This window comes from Sus scrofa, chromosome 11, assembly GCF_000003025.6.
Source record: "Sus scrofa isolate TJ Tabasco breed Duroc chromosome 11, Sscrofa11.1, whole genome shotgun sequence".
Taxonomy (NCBI): Eukaryota; Metazoa; Chordata; class Mammalia; order Artiodactyla; family Suidae; genus Sus; species Sus scrofa.
In genome coordinates, this window is record NC_010453.5 from 27628326 (window position 1) to 27653799 (window position 25474).

The following is a 25474-nucleotide window of genomic DNA, read 5'->3' on the forward strand; positions in this document are numbered from 1 at the left end:
GTCCTCATAGATACTAGATACTGTTTGTTACTGCTACACCTCACAGGAACTCCTCATTTGCTTCATTTTATATTCAACTATCCAAGTTCAGCTCAAAACTCTGCAAGGGAAGTATAAATCTCTGTTCCATTAGAACATGTCACACAGTCTCCCAGATTTGTTATATTCTTGGCTATATTCCTTCTAGAGGTTTTTATATCCTTCTCTCTAGACCAGTTGCTTTCTAGATGTGCTGCACAGCAGTCATCCTGGGATAACTTTTGTCCTCTCCCAGTAGTGTTATGTTATTATGCAATAACATTACCATATGTTATTATTATTTTAGCAAGCATAGCACAGTTTCTTCTTAAGAAAAAGTGAGTGGGAAATTTTTGAAAATGTTTATATCTGATTTTTTTTTTTTTTCCTCTTTGAGATGGCACCCATGGCATATGGAAGTTCCCAGGCTAGGGGTTGAATCAGAGCTTCAGCTTCAGGCCTACACCACAGCCACAGCAATGCTAAATCTGTGCTGCTTCTTTGACCTATGCCACAGCTCCTGGCAACACTGGATCCTTAACCCACTGAGCGAGGCCAGGGGTCAAACCCATGTCCTCATGGATACTAGTCAGATTTGTTACCAGTGAGCCACCATGGGAACTCCCATTTCATTTTTTTTTTAATTTAACCTTACACATATGCCTTGGCATTGTATGCTTATTTAGGATTATGTAATGTGAATTACCTCCAAATTTTGAGGGTAGTATTTCATTATCATCTAGCTTTTTGCCATTGAGAAGTCTGGCACCATATGTTTGAGTTAGAGAGTATGAACGTTTTCTCTATGGCTGTTTTCAAAATCTCCTTTTTAGTTCCAGTTATTTGGAAATTTCCTGATGATGTGCTTTGGTGGGGTCATTTTTCATTCATTATGCTGAGCCATTGATAAGCCCTGTCAAGGGAGAAAATCATGGTTTTTTTAATATAATATTTCCTTGATTATTCCTTCTCTTGTTTTCTCTGATCTTATTTCTGGAGCTTCTCTTATTGAGTTAGATAATGGATAGGAGAAAAATGGAGCTTCTGGATCAATACCCTAATTTTCTTTTCTCTTTCCCACTTTTTGGTCTTTTTCTTCAGGATTCTGAAAGATTTCCTTTATATATATGTCAGAAAACCTATCTTTATCTATATACACATAAACATACACATATATGTCTATATACACATATAACATGAATATATATGTATACCTAGATATAATATATATATATATATACATATATCTTAAAACTTTGTTGTTTTTTGAAGTAAACTTAATTTTGTTTAAACATTCTGATTTTATAAAATAAATGCAAAATTCTCCCCACCTGTCTAGTACAGTAATTAGAGTTCACTTTCCTTAATTTGGATCTACTTCATCTTGTTTCTCTTTCCTCAATGTAGCATTCCTTTGTTCATTTTTTTCCTGTGTCTTTGGTATGATAGACTTTCCCTAAATGTCTAGCTTTCCAGGACTTCCATTCAAATTTTCAAGAGAGGAACTAAATTCAGACTGAAAGCTCTGGGCATGTCTTGTTGAATGATGGGTTGTGAAGGGGAAGTTATAAATTCCCAATTGCTGCCGTAGAAAATTACCTCAAACTCAATGGCTTAAGCAATTTGAATGTGTTATACTTGGTACTATAGGCTAGAAGACTAGCACAACTCTCAATGGTCTAAAATCAAGGTTTTTGCAAGGCCATGTTGCTTTCTGGAGACTCTAAGAAAGAATCCATTTACCTTCCTTTTCTACCTTCTAGAAAGAAGTCACTCATACTCCTGGACCTCTTTCTGCATCTTTAAGTCTAGAAATGGTGGCTGGGTCCTGGTCCTTCACAGTACATCATTCTGACTATCCTTTCATAACCATTTCTCCCACTAATCACAGCCAGGAAGTGCTATCTGCTTTTAAAGACCTAGGTGCTCAAATTGTGGCCACCTGCATAACGAGGGATAATTTCTTTATCCATAACCTATGATCCTTAACTTAATTACACTGCAAAGTCTCTTATGTCATGTAAAGTGACAAAGGGCCATTATTCATGGATTAGGATCTAGGCATCTTTGGGTCTTTTATTCCACCTAAGAGTAAGGAATCGAGCATAGAGACACAACTGTTTTTGTTGATGAGAGTTTTCAGTGTTGCAGTGCTCTGCTCTTTGAGTAAATTTTTTTTTATTCCTCTTCCTTGTGTATATAAGACTGTCTGCCAGCTTTCTATGATCAAATGTGGGAAAGTGACTGGGGTCAAATGGATGCAGAATTCCTTTCTCTGTCCCTGGTACACTTGAGTTTGGAGTCCCTTTTATTCAACTCTGAAGGGAGCGAACCTGCAGGTATATTAGGTGTTAGAGGCAGGCAGTCAGCTCTTCACACACGTGGACAAGACTTTTAACCAGTTCTGTTATTCTTCAGCCATGCATTCTGGAGGATTCCATGCCAGCTTCTTGACACCTGTCAGCCTGCAGGCTCTTAGCTTTCGACTTTCACATCTGCTGGGTTACACTGTAAACCTGCTTCTCCTTTCCAAAATTTGGTTGACATTTCTCATCTGCTGTCATTTTTTATCCTATTCTCTTTGGACTTATGGGTTCACCCATTTTGGAACCATTTAATCATCATTTCAATGAGTTTACAGGAGATAGCAAAGATCAAGGCATATATTCAATACAGCACTTTAAACTAGGATTCCCCATGCATAGAAATGAATTAAAATACACATCTTCCGTAGTTCTCCCTACTCACGGTTGGTGTTTGCAACACTATTTGCCTTACACAGAATCATTCTGATACTGTAGTATTCTGTAGTATTTGCATGATATCAAGGATTTATAGTGTAGATATATATGAAGACAGGACTGTATGCAACAAAAATCCATCATATGAACGAATCTGTAAAAGACATTCATTTTGAAAGAATGCAATACTAAATTACAGGGGAAAAGAGAAAAAATAGTCATCATAAGATAAAACTATTACTACCAAATTAATACCCCTAGAATTTTGGCATGCCATCATTGCAGTCTAAGTATCCTCATCTTCATCTTCCTTTTTGGAAACTATTATCTTGATAATTTTGGTTTTTTATTTCATACATGTTTTACAACTAGAAGGAATTCTGTTGTGTATTACTCAGAAAAAAATATTAAATAATTAGAATAATGCATAGAAAATCTTTTTAAATTCATTTTTGACATTGTGGTAAGAATAAGTGATATTAAATTTATGTTTATAATGTATCAAAACAAAGAATTTCTCAAAGTAGTAAGCAGGCTACATCCTAGGATTCATGTATTTTCTTTGGATTCCTTAAATTTCCTTCTAAAGCCCAACAATATAAATATTAAATAATTGAGTCCAACATATAATTCAGAAGCAAAACATTTTGCAAGTTCAATTAATTTTAAACAGGAAAAAACAAATTGCTGGAAGGCATTTGGAACGCCCCAGGCTCAGACATAATGACTAAACCCTGTTTGATCTCCAGGGTGTTGCCCTTTGGAAGCCTTTATTTTATTGTTTGGAAACTTTCCTTTTTCTTAAGATTCTAAAATTACAGGTTGTCAACACATATGGTACATTTTATAATCTACAGTAAATAGATAGTAGGCAAATAAATACATGGATTATAAATATTAGTGAAAATAAGAAACAACATTAAAAAAAAGAACAACTACTAGTCTTAAAAATCAACATTGCAGAACTCTGGCTTCATGACAAAGGAAAATATAAGGTAAAATGGGATCTTGTAAAATAAAGCCGCATGAGAAGCAGGAAAGCCAAGACAATAGATTATATGCTGGAGGAAATGTAATTTTGTTCAAGGATATCTGGGAAGTTCAAGTGAGATGTCCCTAAGGGATGGTTATCCCAGAAGTCCTTCAAGCAAGTATAGATCAGGCAGGAACCACGATAGAAAACGTTAGTTGAAGAGGCATATGGACTCTTTAAAATTGGTTTTAGGTGACCTGTTCAATAATAAAGCACTAATGAGTGATGAGAGGAAGGATCTTGTGTGTATGGTTATGAGGTGATCAAAACTTAGCAACCAGACATATGCAGAAAAGAGCATTTGAGCATCAAGTAGAATTGTCATGTTATAATAGAGGCTAGAGAATGTCAAGGTTTGGAGATAATATACCAGGTCTATGTCAATAAAATGAATTCCATGTCTCCCCTATAGTGAGACTTGATAGCTAATAAATTATGCACCCAAAGCAGCATTTTCTGTAACAAGTCCACAAGTAGACTTCAGATAGGAGGGGAGGGACTGGAAAAAATAAAAACCAGTCAATCTCTACAAATCCAAAGTTTATTTTCCAAATCTTTCTGAGTTAGGATGTATCTGGATATAATTTAGTCCTCATATGATAAGAAGTATACTAGGTTGAATTTCAAGGTCAGGAATAAAGTGAATAAAAGTCTTTCAGGATATTGACTAGCTCAATTGTTCTTAATCCTAGCTGTGCATAAAATCACCTGGGAATCTATGAAAATACTGCGGGTTGGGCCTTTTAAAATCAGAATCTCTATAGGTAGGGCCTAGGCAATGCTAGTTTTTAAGACTCTCTGAGTGACTTTAATGCAGCCAGGTTGAGAACCTTGGGGACTAAACAAACCATTAAGAGGTCTTCACTTCTCTTTAGATTGTGATTTAAATGATGCTTGGAAATAAAGGTGACCTTGAGACATTCTGAGAAAAAATTGTTTAGTTCTATAAGTTCAAGTAGAGCAAAGACCAAGTTTGCAAAATTCAGCAATGAATAAAACTCTGAAAATCACTCTGCAAGTTTCAATTATTTTTTATAGTTCCTGTGCATTTCTACAGCATACCCAGAAGCTACTCTGATGTCTCTTTTGCAAGTCCACTGAGGAAAAACAATACCTTTTTTGCAAACTGTTTCTGTTTCTACACACTAAGCAAAGAGGAGGCTGGAAAGTTATTATGTTGATATTTAAAAAAAAAAAATCCTTCCAACATACACTTTAAATATCTTGCTAATTGAAGCAAAAGTAGTACTTTTTTTTCTTTTTCCTACATTATCTGGAAAACTACCTTGATTATGGACTCTGCAGGCGTAGCAGCAGCCTTCATCTAGAGAAGCAGAATTCATGATTTATTCACATCTGTAATGGTAATGAGTCGTCGGTCTATGAGGGAAATTCGAGTCTATCAGTTATTCCAAGGGTACTGAAAGCTTTCTTTACATCTAGCTGTTCATCTCTGTGACATTCCTGGAGGGCGTCTTTTGATAGTTGATTATTATTTGAAATGGCAGGAGGCAGGCAACTTCAAACGAAGCAGCTTCTTCAGCCGGAACTAATAGTCTTGGGATGATGTTTCCTATTCAAAATATAACTAACTTTGTTGATTATGACCACAGGAATTTGGGGGATATTATGGAAGAATGTACTTTAGCATAAAAAAAAGGAAGGAATACAATCTTGGAAACAAGTTAATATGAAGAATTGGTGTTATTTCCAATCAAGGAGAGATTTGCCAAACATGAAATGTTGGTGAAAGATATGACTAATCTTTTCCTTGAATGGAATGAATGTATTCACCTTTCAAAATATAAAATAGTAATTTAATGGGATGGAGGTCTCTCCAAGGCAGAGGAGGATAAACTGGGTAAATAATATAAATAAACCACCCTGCTTCAACCCAAACAGTCCATCTTTTCTTTACTTCCGTATGGGTAGTCCACATAATCTCTGGCTTGACAGATTATTTTATCATTCAAACAAACAAAAACAAGAATAACAATAAAGCTGAGACATTTACTATTGAAAAGAGCTCATTTATGGAGTTCCACTTGTGGCTCGGCAGGCAGGCTATGAACCCGACCAGTATCCATGAAGATGCAGGTTCGATCCTTGGCCTCACTCAATGTGTTAAGGATCTGGATTTGCCGTGAGCTGTAGTGTAGGTCAAAGACACAGCTGGGATTTGGTATTGCTGTGGCTGTGGCGTAGGCTGGCAGCTGCAGTTTTGATTCAACCCCTAGCCTGGGAACCTCCCTATGCTGCAGGTGCGGCCCTAAAAAAACAAAATTAAATAAGATTTAAAAAAAAAAAGGAGCTCATGCATAGTTCCCACATATAACCTACCTCAAAATACATATTGCACCATGTGAGCAGAAGGTATCAGTTCCTAACATATTGTGAATCATTCACCTCAACCCATGCCTAGCAATGCCTCTGCCCTTTTCTGGACCCTGGCTCCCCACTCCACTATTCCTGCTTCCTTTCCTCTCATCAACTTGGCAGTTGGCTATGAAGTTTGATGATCCCTGGATACTCTTCCCTTTTTCATACTCACTCTATAAAGCCAGTTTGCATAATTACCCTTCACTCTCACTCTGCTGAATCCTCACCCCTCTGTTTCAGTTGGTTTGCACAGATTCAAAAACACTGAACAGGTCAAGAACTCAATTCAATGAGGCTCAGAGCTGAAGGCCAAACTGCTAATGATACTATTTGCTGTGTTTCATGTACCAATAAACTACCTGGAAAAAAGCTACTATTTGCTCCTGCTTCAGGTTCCTGTGTAAGCAGGAAAGGCAGAACATTTGTAGGGAGTCTGCAGTTGAAATGGAAGTTAATAATTTTATAAATTTTTTATCCAGAATGAAATTATTCTGTGAGAAGTCACACATCTGTGAGCTGCTTCCCTAATTGCATCTGGGGGTACATCTGTTGGTCTTAGTTCTCTCACAAAACCTGGTTTTCTAATGACCTGGCAACACTAAAATTTAAATCCTTCTAAACTCACTCAAGGGCTACAAGAGGAGTCAGAGCTGGAATCCACTTGAAACGATCATCTGCTCAAGCCCCATCTCACACAGAGGCACAAAAGAACTATTCCCTCCAAAGGATACGAAGTAATAGCACAGCAGCTGAACACTGAAGTGGCGTTTTGGATATAAGCTATAAGAATCTTATTCCTGGAGTTCCCATTGTGGCTCAGTGGTTAACGAACCCGACTAGGATCTATGAGGATGTTGATTTGATCCCTGGCCTCACTCAGTGGGTTAAGGATTCTCATTGTCATGAGTTGTGGTATGAGTCACAGATGGTGCTCAGATCTGGCAGTGCTGCGCCTATGGCTTAGGGTGGCAGCTGTATCTCCATTGGACCCCTAGCCAGGGAAACTCCATAGGCCCTGGGTGCAGGCCTAAAAAAAAGCAAATAAAAAAAAAAAAAAAAAAAAAAAGGAATCTTATTCCTCCATGACTCTTTATTCCATAATTTAATTTTTCTTATTTTTCTCTAGATAATGTGCTCAACAACCATTTCTTACATGTTCTCTCTTATTCTGCTTTTCTTCTGCAGTGCCCTCCCATTCATAGTTACATACTTGCAAGTATCTAAGAAATAATCATTTATTTTCTTTCTTTCAGAGGCTAAGCTATCCATTAGGTTTAAATAAATTAACCTTCTTACTGTGTTTACTATAATAAATATATATATTTATTTATTTATTTTAGGTCAGTACCCACAGCATATGGAAGTTCCCAGCCTAGGGGTCAAATTGGAGCAACAGCGGCTGGCCTGCACCATGGCCACAGCAATGCAGGATCAGAGCCATGTCTGCGACCTTCACCACAGCTCATGGTAATGCCAGCCAGATCCTTAACCCACTGAACAAGGCCAGGGATCAAACCCACATCTCATGGATACTAGTTGGATTCGTTTCCCCTGAGCCACGACAGGAACTCCCCTTCTTATGGTATTATATGATACAGTCATATAATACAATCAATGGGCTCCTCGGTTGACAGATGGATTTGCTCCTATCCAGTTTCTGAGTCTTACACATCCATCTTTTCTATCTTATCCCCTATCTGAACTCTCCTCCTTTTTCACTGCTTCTACAATGCATAAGTCAAGACTGAATACATTTCCATGCTCATCGCAAAAGTGAAATCATTAACTCTGACTTCTGCATTTCAATTTTCCTAAATTCTATTGGCATTTCCAGTGAAAGTGCAAGTCACCATCAGCATGCTGGACACTGTGACTCTGCTGAACCCTTATTTTATCGATTGCTCACCACTTCCATTTCCAATGTAATTTGACGTGCATCCCTAAATATACCAATTTGGCCACATGTCTGAACAACTTAATTTTGGTCTGGGTGATTATTTATTACATTATGTTATGACTGCTATTATTTTCTTTCAAGATGTATTTTAATTAAATAAAATAAGGGGCACTTGTATGATCTTAAGGTGTATGTAACAGATTAGACATCATATTTATCCTGCAGCCTCCACTGCTGGAGATTGCAAGTGAATTAAAAATGATGACACTAAAACAAACAAACAAACAAACAAAAACATGGTATAGTGAGTATACCAGGTATTGTATAAAAACCTAAGATAACTTTTCATATTCTTAAAATTCTATAGCAACTAGGATTTGAAAAGCATCAACTTGAATTTTTCCAAATATTGCATGAGAAACTCACATGGTCTGTGATCAAAGATTTAAGCAAAGTTCATGTAGTATCGTAATATTGAAGAGACAGTGCTGAAGAACACATCAATGACATGTTAGGGAGAAGCAACAAGCAAGCATCTGGCAGAGAGAGCTCATCAAGGGCCCTGGGGACAGGCAGTTCATCCTCTTCTGACTCTGAGAGTTTAAAGGAAGAGACCCTGGAGTTTCCGTCGTGGCTCAGTAGTTAACAGATCCGACTAGGAACCATGAGGTGGCAGGTTCGATCCCTGGCCTTGCTCAGTGGGTTGAGGATCTGGCGTTGCTGTGAGCTGTGGTGTAGGTTGCAGACGTGGCTCGGATCCAGAGTTGTGGCTGTGGTATAGGCCAGTGGCTATAGCTCCAATTAGACCCCTAGCCTGGGCACCTCCATATGCCATGGGAGCAGCCCTAGAAAAGGCAAAAAGACAAAAAAATAAAAATAAAATAAAATAAAAATAAAAATAAAGGAAGAGACCCTTCAAAATTCTAAGACTTTGTTAGATCATCATGTCCACATGCAACCTACTTGCTAAATTTCTAAAGATTTTTAATAAAAATAAGCAATATCTATAACTGTGTGATATAAATTCTTTCTAAACATGCACAATTCTTTTCTTTAAAAAGACTCTGGGTTTTTTTGGCTTTTTAGGACCACACCAATAGCACATGGAATTTCCTAGGCGAGGGGTCAAACTGGAGCTGCAGCAGCTGGCCTATACCACAACCACAGCAACATGGGATCTGAGCCATATCTGCAACCTACACCACAGCTCACAGCAACCCCAGATCCTTAGCCCACTGAGTGAGACCAGGGATCAAACCTGCGTCCTCATGGATACTAGTCAGATTTATTTCTGCTGAGCCACAACGGGAAGTCCCCCTCTTTGAAAAGATTCTTAATGAACAAATAATATCATCTAAGATCTTGATGCTGTGGGTACCTTGTGTTAGGGGGCCATTGAGTGAAACTGTCTACTGTGGCCAGGGATGATAGCTGCTTGTGTGAGTTTTCTCATAACAGGAGACCCTGATAAGGGGCATGGGGCTGCCCTGAAGATTAACAGGGAGGATTTGAGAGGGGTCAGTAGGAAGGAGACAACTAACCTCCCAGGATCGTTGGCTCTAGAATCCATATTGGCTGAGAGAAGCATGTGCCATGGAAAAGAACCCTGAATCAAGTATGGGCCAAGCAAGATGGTTGGCCAGAGACAACACGGAAGTTAACCCCATTGCCATAAAACTGGAGACTGCAAGCCAAGTGGCAGAGCAGTTCTCCTGGGTTCTCTTAGCCTCTGCTTTCTGCCCAGACACCCCTTCCCAATACAGTCTCTTGCTTTGTCAGCACGTGTATCTTGGAAAATTCATTTCTGAGTGTTAGACAAGAGCCCATTCTCAGGTCCTGGACGGGGTCCCCCTTCTTGCAACAGTTGGGTAAAAGGGTAATGCACAGCTCAAAGAAAAAAAATAAAATACAACAGCAACAAAACATCACAATCTCTTAAAGAAATAAGGCCCAGTGAGGCCCATCCCTGTAATGCTAATTTGCATGCCTTTGCAGCGATGCTAATTTGCTTGTCTACCAATTGTTTCCCCTTCTGGGGAATACCACAGGGGCTAAACTCCACCCCTTTCTCTGGCATTAGCACAGTTACTTATTCTCTCAATTCTCTTTGGGTTGGAAACCTCTGATCTGAGCTCTTCACAGCGTTATAGTCAGATTTCTTCTCCTAGGTGCCTTTTTTTGGTTGCTGATAATGCCCTGGTATTACAGACGGAAAATGTTTATTTTCCTGATGAGGTGCTGCAAGAGCAATGTAAGGACAAAGACCATGTATTATACATCCTGGATCCCTAGAACCTTGTGGGATCAGTAGAAAGTGTTTTACTCTCACCCTGGAATGATTTTGAACTTTCATTTATGTCATCTTCCTCGTTCTTGTATTATTTATATCAAATAACCACAAAATGCGCTGGTTGTGACTGGGTTGCCCCAACACTTTCTTAAACCAAGTGAGAAATAGATTGATAACTGAAGTGGATTTGGACAACTAAGCTGTACCCAAGGACATGGAGTGTCATGCGTCCAGGGGGAGCCCTCTGATAGCCTGTTAACTGAAATAGCAACTTGGAGGGAAGGGTGATGTCTCAAAGGCCCACAGGTTTCCCAGACAGTTGGAAGTGTGGTACTGTCATGGAGCCAGAAACCTAGTCCCCATTAGGCTAACTTTACACTATTTATCCTCTTCTTTTTTTCTCCCCATTACAATACAGAGTTCCTCTTTTCAAAGAGAGGTGGCAAAGCAGACTGTTCACACCACTTGGGGTGCTTGTTCCCATGTAAATGAGAGCATTTGTGTTATTCAGATTCGGACCAAAGGTGTGTCCTCTAGTAAATGTCAGAAACAGCAAAGCTATGGACTCTAAATCCCTGGGTGCCATATCAGGGGCTAAAAAAGAGGGGAAAAAAAAATGTAGAAGCCGAATCATTTAAAATTAGCACCAAAACATTTGAGAATATGCTGTAGGGAACAATTTTGCTTTGCATTAGGTAGCAGGATAAATACTTGCAAATCCTAATTTGATGATTTTTCTGTCATGGTAATGACATTGTGAAAATGGGCAACTGCTTTCTTGGGAGTAGATGCGCTGCTGCATCTGCTGACCTACGGAAAATTTCCAAAACATGACAAAGCCTAGAGGGAATTCAGTGCCAGGTGGCAGCAAGTATTTCTACTTAGCGGTCCTCTCAAATGCCTGTCACTGCAGGTAAACAGTTCCAGCCACTGACGGGATCCTGAGGGCAGCTCCAGTGCAGACAGAGAAGGTGCCAGCATTCTTTTGAGAATCCCTACTGACTTTTGAATATTTAATTGTGCTTCCCCGACAGAGGCAACATGAATAATGGCTACCATATATTTTTGATATTGCTTTAGCAAGTTGTAATTTTAAGTTGCCCTTGTCCCCCGCTGACATTGCTTACTGTACTTTTTACAGTCAATAAGGACTTCTGTTCCGCTGCTCAGTTTTTAGCACTTTCTTGTGATCTTATGCAAGACATAGCAAAGTATTTTCCCTCAGGGAGCTTGTAGTCATGTCATTGTTTCTCAAGTGCCCTTAAAATATATTTTGTCTTACTTAAAAAATATGCACAACTTAAAAAAAAATATGCACAATTTAAAAGTTGAGAGTTAAGTTTTATTAGGGGCAAAATGGGCACTATAGCCAGGGAGGCAGCATTTTGGGTAGTTCTGAAAAACCACTCCAAAGACGTTGGGAGGAATGTCAGTATAGATGTGATTTTGGTGAAGGAGGAGGTACGTCCCACCAAGGACACATTTTTGCAGAAGGTTGCTGCCAGTTTCTTGAAGGTTTCTGCTATTCGCAAGGAGCAGACATCCCCAAGAAGGATTTTCATGCTTTTTTAGAAATGAGGAGATGCAAGAATTGGGCTCATAAATCTTCTCCTGAAAATATCTAATTATCTGAAGACCTGTTCTGCCAGTTTTCCCAGAGCACGGAGCACTCCTGATCTCCACCCTGAATGGCTTTCAGAGTATTGAGGGTCAGTAGCTGCAGTGGCTCTTGATGCAATGTGTGTAGAGCAGATGGCAAGTGCCAATCTCCAGTTCATAATTTTATTGAGGTGAAATTCACATAAAGCACAAACTGATCATTTTAAAGCACACATTTCAGTAGCATTTTGTGTATTCACAATGTCGTGCAGCAACTAGCACTCCCTCCAGTTTTAGAACAATTTCATCTCCCTCTAAAAATACCTGGTATCCATGAAGTAATTACTCCCCAATTCCTCATTCCCTGATACATTCTTTCTCTATGGATTTGCTTGTACTGAATATATTGTATTTGTATTTACAGAAATCATACCATTTGGGACCATTTTTCTGACTTCTTTTTCTGATCTTCATTTAAGTTGTAGCGTATATCAATATTTTTTCTTTTTTAAGACTGTATACTATTTCATTGTGTGTATATATAATAATTTTGTTATCCAATAATACATGGATCAGCATTCGTGCTTCTACGTTTTTGGCTTTATGCATAATGCTGCTATAAATATCTGTGTATAGGTTTTCTTGTGGACGCATCTTTTCATTACTCTTGGGTTCATACCTAAAAGTGAATTGCTGGGCCACATAGCAATTCTATGTTTAATTTATTGAGGAATCACCAAACTGCAGCTACCATTGCTGCAGCATTTTACATTTCCACTAGTGGTATATGAAGGTTGCTACCTCTCCACATCCTTGCCAACACTTGATGTACATAAAATACTACTATAAGTAACTCATCATTCTTGAAGTTTATAGCTGGGAATGTCTGCCCCAAGTAAAGAAGAAAGATCTCAAATCAACAAGCTAACTTTGTACCATAATAAATTAGCAAACTCCCCAATGCTGGCAGAATGAACATAATGAAGACTAGCATGGAGATATACAAATAAGAATAGAAAAAAGCAATAGAATGAACAAAAACCCAGAACTTGGTACATTGAGAAGATCAACAACAGTGACCAGAATTTTGCTAGACTTAATAAGCAAAAAAGCGAGGAGACAAAAATAACTAAAATTAGTAATGAAATAACTACTAAACTTACAGAAATAAAAGGGATTATAAGATAATGGTATGAACAATTGTTAATCAACAAATTAATAACCTAGATAAAATGGAAAAATTCCTAGAAACACACAAATCTCTAAAACTGGCTCAAGAAATAAAAAACTTCAGTAGACATACAATAAGGAAAGAAATTGAATCAGTAAGCCAAAACCTCCCAATAAAAAAAGTCCAGATGGTTTTACTGGTGAATTCTGACAAGTATTTCAAGAATTAACACCAATCCTATTTGTACTCTTCCAAAAAATAAAACAGGAAGGAACACTACCTAACACATTCTGTGAGACCAGCAGTACTTTGATAGAAAAACCAGGCAAAGACATAAGGAAACTACAGACCAATATCCCTTATGAAAAGAAACACAGCAGTTCCCCTGTGGCTCAGTGGATTAAGAATCCAACTGTATGCCTTTTTTTTTTTTTGCTTCTTATTTGCTTGTGTTTTTCAGTTTCCTGTCATGCACGTGGTAACTTTTAGGAAATAAATGTTACTTAAAAAACCTTATTAAGAAAAAAAAAAAGAATCCAACTGCAACTGCTCCAATCACTGTGGAAGTGAGGGTTCCATCCTCAGCCTGCAGCAGTGGGTTAAAATATCAGGTGTTGGGAGTTCCCGTCATGGCTCAGTGGTTAACGAATCCGACTAGGAACCATGAGGTTGCGGGTTCGGTCCCTGCCCTTGCTCAGTGGGTTAGGATCTGGCGTTGCCATGAGCTGTGATGTACATTGCAGACGTGGCTTGGATCCCGTGTTGCTGTGGCTCTGGTGCAGGCCAATGGCTACAGCTCCGATTCAACCCCTAGCCTGGGACCCTCCATATGCCACTGGAGTGGCCCAAGAAATGGCAAAAAGACAAAAAAAAAAAAAAAAAAAAAAAAAAATCAGGTGTTACCACAGCTGTTACCTCCATAGACACCGAAAAAGCACTTGAAAAAATGAAAACCCCATTGCTACAAACTCTCAACACTCCAGAAATAGAAAGAGACTTTCTTAATTCCCTTTTTAGCCAACTAGTTTTCTTTGTGTTTTCTTTCCTTCTGTTAAATATTGGGAACTTTAAAGGTTATTTCCTTGAGTTTACTGTCAAAACAGTGCTGCTCTAAATAAAATTTCCAAATTCCAAAATTCTATACCTTCTCAAAAAAAGCATTCATTTTTCTCTTTCAGCTAAAGATAAACTGGACTTTGCTCAAGGCTACAGGATGGATTTCATTTGACCTCATGTTTCTCATTCATTCACATTAGATGAGAGAATAAAATAGACCAATCTACCCAAGGCTAATTCTCCTTGTTGAGAGATCACATAGAGTCAAGATTCTGAATGGAAATGCACACTGTTTCTTAATGTCTTTGCTCTAGATTAACACATCTTCACTTTTGGTCAAATACGCTAACCAGGAAAAAAAATATATGGCAATTCCAACATCAATGGAGAGCTAAATATTCTTCACTTCCTCTCTTATGCTGCAATATCACATACCAACAGGGATTGAAGAATTGTGAAAGATATCTAATCTGCCAAAAGCCTGTCTTAGTAACAATGTAATATAAGAAAAGAGACAGGGGAAAATGCCAGGAATGGGACTACCCTATAAAGAAACGTTTATATGAAAAACAGGCTAATTTCTGCAACACATTATTTCAAATCTCAGTGGCTTAAACACAAATTTATTTGTCACGCACTCAAGTCACATTTGGTTATCCCTGGCCTGCTGGCTTATGGGGTGGCTCTCCTCCAAGCAATGACTTGGGCATCCAAGTTGTTCCTACCTTCAAGTTTATCCTTCTGCCATCCATCTTGTAACCAGAAGGAGGAGAGGAAAATAAGAAACATATTTGTGAAAAACACACAGGGTATTTAACCATCTTGTCATGGAAGTGACATACCATTTGGCTCACATTCTATCAGCCAGAACAAGTCACACGATTTCACCTACATGCAAAGGTGAGAGTTAGCAAATGCAATCCCTGGCTGGGCATTGATGAGTCAACTGCATCACCACTCTGTCTCAGGGCACAGAATCTTTGGCAAGCTACCAGCTCTTTGGTTTAGGAGACAAAGATGGAATACAGATATTTGACCAGGAAGCTGTCTATACTAAAGATAATGTAGAATAGAAGCTTGGAAATTGAAAATAAACAGTGTTGTTGTAGTTGTTTTAAGAGGAGTATCTAAAATTTGATTTAAGTCAATCTATTCCAATTTCTAAATGGATAATCAATGGCTGTAGTAATCAATACATCTGTCTAATACTTTTATTATTAACTTTAATATATCTTTTTATCTTTATACTAGTTTTTGTGCATTTCTATACATTATCATACCAAGAGACCCACCATAAAAATATCAAAGAAATACACTGAAAAACACTATAAATCAAGATGAAATTCTAAACATATTCTAGTAACCCACAGGAAGATAATATAAAATAAATTTAGGAACAAGAACCACAGCAAATAAGCAGAAAACAAATAATAAAATATCAGACTTAAGTGCTATCATATCAATAGTTGTCTTAAATATAAGTGGTCCAAATATGTTAATCAAAAGACAGATTAGCAGAATGGACAAAAAAATATGACCTAATTAGATATGACTTACAAGAAACTTACTCCAAATTCAAAGATAAAAGTAGATTGAAAATAAAAAGATGGAAAAACTATACTGTGCAAATGTTAATCGCAAATGTTAATCAAACAAGCAAGAATGAGTGGCTATGTTAAATTGTGGACTACAAAATTTAAAAAAATTATTAGAAACAAAGATTGACATTGCATAATAATAAAAGGGTGAAAGGATAAAATCACTGCATAATAATATACAATGCTAAATGTTTACCAACAAAACAGAGCTATAAAATAAATGAAACAAAAACTGTTAGAAGTGAAAATAGAAATAGACAAATTTATAGTTACAATTGGGGATTTAAACACCCAATTTCAGCAACTTATACAAATAAATAGAAAATCAACAAGGGCATAGAAAATCTGAAAAATACAATAAACAGTTCTAGTTGGCATTTATCGAATATTTCACCCAACAACAGCAGAATGCACATTTTTCAAGTCCCCAGGGAACATTCACCATGATAGACTACATACTGTGCCCTAAAACAAGCCTCAGAATTAATTCTCTTACATTATGGAATCAAGCTAGAAATCAATAACAGAATCACAACAGAAAAATCTAAATATATGAATATCAAAAAACACACATGAAAATAAAGGGTCAGATTAAAGTTTCAAAGTAAATTTAAAAAATAAATTGAACTAAATTAAAATAAAAGTATGATATACCCAATTATGTGGGATGAACCTAAATCAGCACTAGAAGGCAATTTATGACACTTAAATACTCTCATTAGAAATGGGGAATCATTATGAATAATAAATAATAATAATTAAAAGAATAATAATAAAACAATGATTCTGAATTTCTGTTAAGAAATCTAAAAAGAATAAAAATTAAATAAACTCAAAATATACAGAGGAAAGAAATCAAACAAAGAAATACAATTGAAAACAGGTTCATGAAATAGAAAATCAGTGAGATAAAAAGCTGAATCTTTAAACAAATAAGAGTAAACCAGATAAGCCTATAGCAATATTGACAAAAGTTATAGAGAAGAAATAAACAAACAATATCAGAAATCAAATAGGAGATATTACTAAAGCTTTGGCCCCCATTAAAAAGATAATAAGGGCATATTATAACCAACTTAGAAAAAAAATGATCAATTCCTTGACAACCACAAACTATTAAATCAACCAAAGTGAAATATATAATCTGTGTAATCCTATAATGATTAAGAAAATTCAATTCACAATTAAAAATCTCCAGACTCAGGTGGTTTTACTGGAGAAATCTACCAAACATTTAAAGATAAATTAATAGCAATATTCCACAATCTTTTCCAGAAAATAGAAGAGAGAATACTTTGCAACTCCTCAGAATTACTCTGATAATTAAAGCCAGTCAAAGATGTACAAAGAAAGAATAAAAGATGTAGAATAAAGAATAAAACATAAAGCTTTACTCCTATTGACCAGTTCACTGTTCTATCCATGTACCTAATATAGTCACTCAACAATTTAAGTCACTTCTGGCCAGACTTGAGGACTGTGGGGATCCCATGCCTGGTCACTGCACAGAAACACTGGATAAGATCTCAAGAAGATTTGGGAGGTAACACCATCAATGTTATATATCCCCAAAGTTGGAGAGATTAGGAAAACATTCTATTTCTGCTATTTGAAATCTATCATTATCTTTTTAGGGAGAACACTTGGGAGATCTTCCAGTTCTAAAAGGTCTACCTACCGGAACAAAAGAGTGAGTGGGTTTCATAACCCTGTTACTCAAAAGGTAAAAGGAAGGATATATATATATATATATATCACACACATACACACACACACATATATATATATACTTTTTTTTTTTTTTGTCTTTTTGCCTTTTCTTGGGCTGTTCCTGTGGCATGTGGAGGTTCCTAGGCTAGGGGTCCAATCGGAGCCGTAGACACCAGCCTACACCAGAGCCACAGAACCACCAGATCCCAGCCGCACCTTCGACCTACACCACAGCTCACGGCAATGCCGGATCCCCAATCCACTGAGCAAGACCAGGGGTCGAACCCGCATCCTCATGGTTCCTAGTCGGATTCGTTAACCACTGAGCCATGACGGGAACTCCAAGGATTGGAGGTGTGTCTGTGTTAGCATAAATACTTTAGAATTATCTTATGAGCTATGACAGCATCTAGTATGTCCAATTCTAAATAATCCTTGCAAATTGCTATACGATGCTACTTATTCTTTGTTCTAATCAAAGGCTAATAACATTTAAAACCCCTGAAAATATAATGACTTAAGTATAGAAATTTATTTGTCTTTCTCATTTCATTGCCAATTAAGCTGGTAAGGCTGCTGGGCAGAACAGTCATTCCAAGACTTTATTTCTTTCTAACTAGTTGCTTTGCCCTGAACGTTACCCTCTTCTACCTAGAAATACCTAGTTTACCAATCCATTCATATTTTAGAGTTTGAGAAGGAAAAATGAGACTGAGTCAAGGGAAGATGACTGTATGTATATGAGCATATGAGTTAGAGATAGTGCACACATCTTTCATATCACGTTGTCTAATTTCCCAAGAGGCTGGCATTGATCTCATGGCCACATCTGACTGAATGAGGAATATGATCTCTAATGGGATGCCTTTTATACAGATACAAGGAGAGCATAATTATTGTCTAAATTATGATATTGTGATATAGGGGGTATATGTGGGTACCTGAGAATCATAAAAATTCACTAATATGTGGAATCTAAAAAAAGGATACAATTGAACTTAGTTGCAGAACATAACTCACAGACTTTGAAAACAAAGTTATGGTTACCAAAGGGTACAGGTCAGAGAGGAAGGGACTGACTGGGGTTTGGGACTGGCACATGTGCACTGAGGTATATGGAATGATTGGCTAATGGGACCTTCTGTATAGCACAGAGAACTCTATCAATATTCTGTGATGATTTGTATGGGAAAAAATCTGAAAGAGAATGGATGTGTGTACATATATAACTGAAACACTGACCCACCCTCAAAAAAATCCCTGAGCAGTAAGACTTGATTGACCTTCTCTGATTGGCAACAATCTGCATGTGTTATCAGATACTGTTGAGAGAATTAATTGCATCTCTCTGTGACTCTGATGGGAAGAAACAGCTAGAAGCTCGTACCTGCTTTCTCCTGGGCTTTGACCATGTGCTTTGACCTTTGCTTTGACCAGCAAAGGGAAAAGCATTTGCTGATTTTAGTCTGTATCGTTTTGCAGTTACGACCTATAACTATGTGTATAAGGACACTTTCTGAGTCCTGTATGTTTTCCTAGCATATTATTAAGACTGAGGGTGGCCTTTTCAATGAAAAAAGAAAAGAGAAAAAGAAAAAGGAAAGAGTGGGAGGGCAAGAGATAATGGTGGAAGGAAAGAAAAAGAAAGAAGGAAATAGTTTTAGAAGAAGTTGGAGAATTAAGAAGGGAGAACAATTTATTTATTTATTTGCATCCATAAAGCATGGTTAAAGCAAAGTGGAGTTATAGCTCTATGGAGTCTGTCATTCTAAAAGCTCTTGCCAAAAGGCTGATGACAAGAAAGTGAGCCATGTGCTTAAGTGATTTAGAATGGAAGAAATGACTTTCAGAGGATAAAAGATAATAACAGTCATGATTAAAGAGATTGATTTAGAATTTATTTCAAATACCAGCCTTTATATCTAGAAAGTCTGCTTTATTCTTACTAGGAAAAGAATGGAACTGTCCTTAATTTTTAAAAATGACAGCTAAATATATATATATATCTTTGTCACTTCACATTTAGTCTCTTTTTGATTAATTAGAATCATTTATTCACTAAGTAGTCATTAAGGGTCACCTACACTGTTACTTTGTTGTGTATTATATGCATTCAGCTTAAATGCACTTGGGTAACTCATGCAATAAGAAGTGAAAGGGCCCTGGGCTTCAAGATTCACAGTCTATTTGGGTAAATAGACATACGTATACATAAGTCTATAATTGAAGTATCAGGAACTTTGGTGACACAAAAGAAGAAGCATCTACTTCTACCTGAAAAGCAGAAGTTACCAGAAAAACAGTGATGGTGCATGAGCATTAGTTCTTTTTGTCTCTTGGCAATGTGTGCCAGAGGCACTAGGAACCCCAGAAGTGAGACCCATTCATTATCAGTGGCTAACATGTTAACAGGGAAATTGTATCAAACACAGTGACTTCACGTGGTATCTTTCCGGCATAAACCTATGGTGTTTAAGATGATGATAATTTAGATAATAAAAGAGGAGGATAGAATTAACAAAGAAAAGTGATATTCATATTTCCATATCATCATGGTCAAGAAGGCATTTCAATTGCTTTCTTCCCACATTCAAGTATACAAATGATAAGAAACAAGGTATTGTTACACAAAGCAACTCAGATACTAATACACAGGTTTACAAAGCTGAAGGTGAGTATATGGTTTTCAGAAGTCAGAATAAACCAAAAAAATTATTTAACCCCCCCCAACTTTCTAGTATCATTGTTTTACTACATTCCAGAATCATATTGGGTAGAAGGGACATTAAGTAGATAAGCTTCCTACCTTCACAAACTTTCACACACTGGAGGGAGGCAGAAAACTAAAAAAAGAAAAAAAAAACAATTATAATACATTTTGTGTTACTGCATTAGCAGTGCCCTGACCTCCACAAACTGGGAATAATTACAACTATTACTAAAATACGTAGCAGTAAAATAAAGCAATTATCAAAACTAACATAAATAGGACATAAGTCCCCAGGACATTCTTCAGAAGGCTAAACACTAAAAAATGGGGCTCATTCTATGATTATATTCAATTTTTTCATCTCTTCCATATGCTTTATGTACATTTGAAAGCAAGAAGGTCAGTAAGCCTTCCCCTGAGAGGTCTGACTAAGCTCTATTTGTACATATCATCAGAGAGGCAATGCTGTCACACAGATGGCCCCCTGGTCTGGGCAGCTTGACGAAAGTGCCTTTGTGTTCCTAATTAACTAGCGAACAACTGTGCCAATTGCTTTGATACATTCAAAACCTTCTGTTCTCAGACATTTGATGAGCTGTTTATTCAGGAGCCATACCTGCCTGCTTTATTGGCCCCAGCACACCATTTTTAAAGGGCAGAGCTACAGTGAAATTGACAAGGATTTCTCAGGTCCCACCAAGAAGATCATCAGGAAGCACTAACCATATTCAGGGAGTCTGCTTTAGATCTCATTGATGCACAGATAAAGCCTATGACTATAGAGTGCAAATACTTTCTGGCAGTCACTCAATAGACCTGGAGCTCACAGCTCGGTAATGAGCTGCCACAACAACTCCTTCTTTGATTCTGGGAGTTCCCAAATCTCCAGCAGTGTTTAAAGAAGCAAGGTTTCCAGGATCTTTACTCAATCCTTGAAAAGATTAGTAGTAAATTACTTGCTGACATAGAGAGTAAATGAGAACATCAAACGGTACCGGAATAACAAATGTGAAAGAGTATGCCAAATTATATTTAGCATACAAAGGAAAGACATGTAAATGAAGCCCAGAGGCCCAGATCACTTTTGTGCATGTAATTGTGTGAAATGGAATGGGAGGGACAAGTGTTAGTAAATTTTTAAAAATTTCCTTGACTGAGCATAATGTAGACAGTCTCAAGGTCACGTGATAAAATAATGATCTTTTTCATTTATAAGTGCCTCAAATGAAAGAAAATGACATTTTTCAAAATTAAAAATGACAATTCCTCAAGCATATCTTTGGAAAGGCTCTTTGCATGTTAGAAAACTAAGGTTCTACCCTTAGATCAGTGGCTATGATGAAGGAGGGAAAAAGTAATACCAATCAAGATATCTCAAGAATTCCCATTGTGGCTCAGTGGAAACGAATCTGACTAGTATGCATGAAGACGCAGGTTCGATCCCTGGCCTCACTCAGTGGGTTAAGGATCTGGCTTTGCCATGAGCTATGGTGTAGGTTGCAGATGAGGCTCAGATCCTGCTTTGCTGTGGATGTGGTGTAGGCCAGCTGCTACTGCTCCAATTCGACCCCTACCCTGGGAACCTCCATAGGCTATAGGTATGGCCCTAAAAAGAACAACAAAAAAATCTCAACCTTGACATTGGCACTATTGACATTTGGACCAGACAATTCTTTGTGGTAGGAGGTTCTTCTGCGCATTGTAAGATATTTAGAAGGGCCTGGGGACTCTACTCATTAGATACCAGTAACTCTTACCTCCACTGAAAATCAAGCATGTCTCTAGACATTGTCAATGTCTATCAGGAGTAAAATCTCTCAAAGAATTATGGTTGACAACTTCCCAATTTGCTGAAAGACATGCCTACTTGACCAGTCTTAGCTCTTAACAGTTTGTGTAGGAATTTTCTTATTATTTGTACTCTTCTCCCCAACTCATCCTTATCTTCTGCAGCTCTTTGGAGATGGTTATTGTTTGCATCGTACAATATTGTTTCTCAGTCCTCATATTACTCGACATGGGTTAAGGTGTCAACATGACTTTTTCAAGAATGAATAAAAAATGAGAGTTCTAGAGTTGTAAAGGCAGATGCAATGAGAGAAAGAAAGTAAACTATCTGAAGACATAATGACGATTTAAAACAGAAACCAACTAAACAGTGTCTGCATAGATTTGTGGGTGAATATTATCCCAGTACTGCCCAAATGTTTTATCACAAAGCTTTAGAGTCAACAAAAGCTAACAGCAATCAATAAATGAGGTGTTTCTTTCTTTCTTTCCTTCTGGTTCATCTGAGTACCGTTCTTAGTAACTGCAAGGCTTCATTAAATGGAAAGAGGGAGGCAAGTGAGAAAATGGAAAGAGGGAGGCAAGTGAGACTCAGAGGCTCTGGGGAATCCACATACTAAATATTACCACTTAGATTGCCTTCATTATAAATGGCAAATTTCCTATATGGGCTTTTCATTAATATTTGTTCAAAATATGCTCTGATAAAATTACATGTGATGATACTCAATATAAGTGCTACATCCATTAGTGACACATTTTGTTTAGCATTTCATTTACTCTCAAAGCATTCTGAGATTAGGAAATTGATGTGCATACTGTTTTTTCATTTTATAAGTGGGAGACCAAAACCCAAAAAATAGATTATTTGTAAAAAGAAAACTAAAACCTCCTTTCCAACCTAATGGAAGTTATAAAATTTATTAAATCAAGATATTTTAAAAATCAAATTATCTAAGTATTTAGGTGTTGACTTTCAACCTATCTTGCCAATGGGATATAAAAGAGACTTGGCAGCTGTAGCTCCAGTTAGACCTCCATCGTGGCCCAGTGGTTAATGAATCTGTCTAAGAACCATGAGGTTGCGGGTTCGATCCCTGGCCATGCTCAGTGGGTTAAGGATCTAGCATTGCCGTGAGCTGTGGTGTAGGTTGCAGATGCAGCTCGGATCCCATGTTGCTGTGGCTCTGGCCTAGGCTGGTGGCTACAGCTCTGATTAGACCCCTAGCCTGGGAACCTCCATATGCCGCAAGAGCGGCCCTAGAAAAGGCAAAAAGACAAAAAAAAAAAAAAAAAAAAAAAAAAAAAAACAGAGAGAGAGAGACTTGGAGTTCCCATTGTGATGCAGCAGAAACGAAATCTACTAGTATCCATGAGGATGTGGGTTCGATCCGTGGCCTTGCTCAGTGGGTTAAGGATCCGGCATTGCTGTGAGCTGTGATATAGGTCTCAGATGTGACTCAGATGCCACGTTGCTGCGGCTGTGGTGTAGGCTGGCAGCTGTAGCTCCGGTTAGACCCCTAGTCTGGAAACCTGCATATACCGTGGGTGTGGCCCTAAAAAGCAAAATAAATAAATAAGGAAATAAATAAGAGAGACTTTTCATGATACATTCCAAGTACACAGAGAAGTACAGAAAATAATACCGAAAGAATACTACAAAAATATTGCTTAAAACCTGATTTCTAATCATAGTAATGTGACTTAGGCATTTGAGGGACCAAAAAACCATTTAATCGTCATCTCATACTTAAAACTTTCCTGTAGAAGTAGAATTTACTCTTGAAAACCTCTGAAGATTGGGGATTTTTTTTCTCACATTCAGAAGTTTTTAAAAGTTTTTTTTTTTTTTTTTTTTTTTTTTTTTTTACTTATAATGAAGTCATGCTTGATCCCTTTAAATGTGTAGCTATTAATGACAATCTTGACAGGTATGACAGGGGTTAAATATAATCTTCCATAAAAGTTTCTCTCCTCTATGATCATGCCCTCCTTTTTCTCCACCCATGCATAATAAACAGTAGTTCTGTTTCCAGAATGCAGAGTTTAAGTTCATTTCCCACCTAGAGGAATAAAAGAGTGCTGTCTCTTTTCTGCCTCCCAGCTCTAGGAGAGAAGATGTTGATTTGAAATCTCGATCTGACTAGCATCTCTTCCAGATGCTCACTGAGCCAAGGAGCTGCTGGTGTTCTTGTCTTCACAGCAATTGATGCTACTTGCTAATGAGCTCCTTGGCTCAGTGAAATGGTGATCATCAGGAACCAATACAAGATCACTGAATCCGGAATGGAAGGTGCAAAGGCTGTGTGCAAAGCCAAGCCTCCCAAGCTCTTGGTGTCTGTAGGGATTAGCATGGTCTCCAGTAAAATCAGCAAGCAACATCTCCTGTTTTGACCATGATGTTGTGGCTCTGATTGCAGATGTAGCCGAAGTGAACTCAATTCAAGAATGTGTTAATAGACTAAGATTTCTACTCTAACAAATCCAGGTACTTCTCTTTTTTTGGGGGGGGGCAGTGCACTCACAGCATATGGAAGTACCTGGGTCAGCAATCATAGTATCTGAGCCACAGCTGTAACCTAGGCCATACCTGGGGCAATACCAGATCCTTAACCCTCTACACCAGAGAGGAAACTCCTGCAGATGCTTCTTAATACCTGTATGCAACTGCTTGTTTTCTGTCTAACTCCCAGGTTTTCAGCTATTCTTAAAATGTAAGGAATGTGGCTGCTTAGGCCTCCGCTAACAGACCAAAAATCTGAAGCACACATTCTTTTCTCCCTGTCTCCTGAGTCCTAGCATTTTCTCATTTTAGAAACTGGTACACCAGAGAGCTAATTGCATGAGACATCAAATACACTTCAGCAATATACCCACTCTCAACGGCAAACATTCGCCTTATGTGACTCTAGGACAGTTACTTAACTTTGCCTCTGCCTTGGTTTTATTACTTATAAAATAAGAACAATGCTTAATTTCAAAGTTGTTCTAAGATTAAAAGGTACAGTTGTATATGTAAAATATTTTAAATATTATGTGACACAAACTATGCACTTTATCATAGTAAGATTTTGATCTTGATGTCTTTGGGACAGCTCTATCTGTCAGTAAATGTCCCCATTTTTGTCTTCATCATAAAAGAAAGCTTGATACTACCCACACATCAAGGATGTGAGAACTAACTCTAAAGATGGAGACCTGAGTTCCTTCTGGGAGTCCTATTTCTGCCTTCCACTTATGGGGTGACCAAGCTGTCCCTGTTTGGATGGAACCTTTCTGATTTTAGCACCCAAAGTCTACATCCAGGGAAACTCTTCATTTAAGGCAAACTTGGATGATTTGTCCCTCAACACTTTATCTATCACCCCCTCCAGTTTCCTGAAACCTCACCCATCTTCATTTCAGCTTTCTGTAGTGACTCAAAATTAGTTCAGGTTAGTGGGTAACCTTCTGTTATCTTGATGTCTAATACAAAACAAAAAAA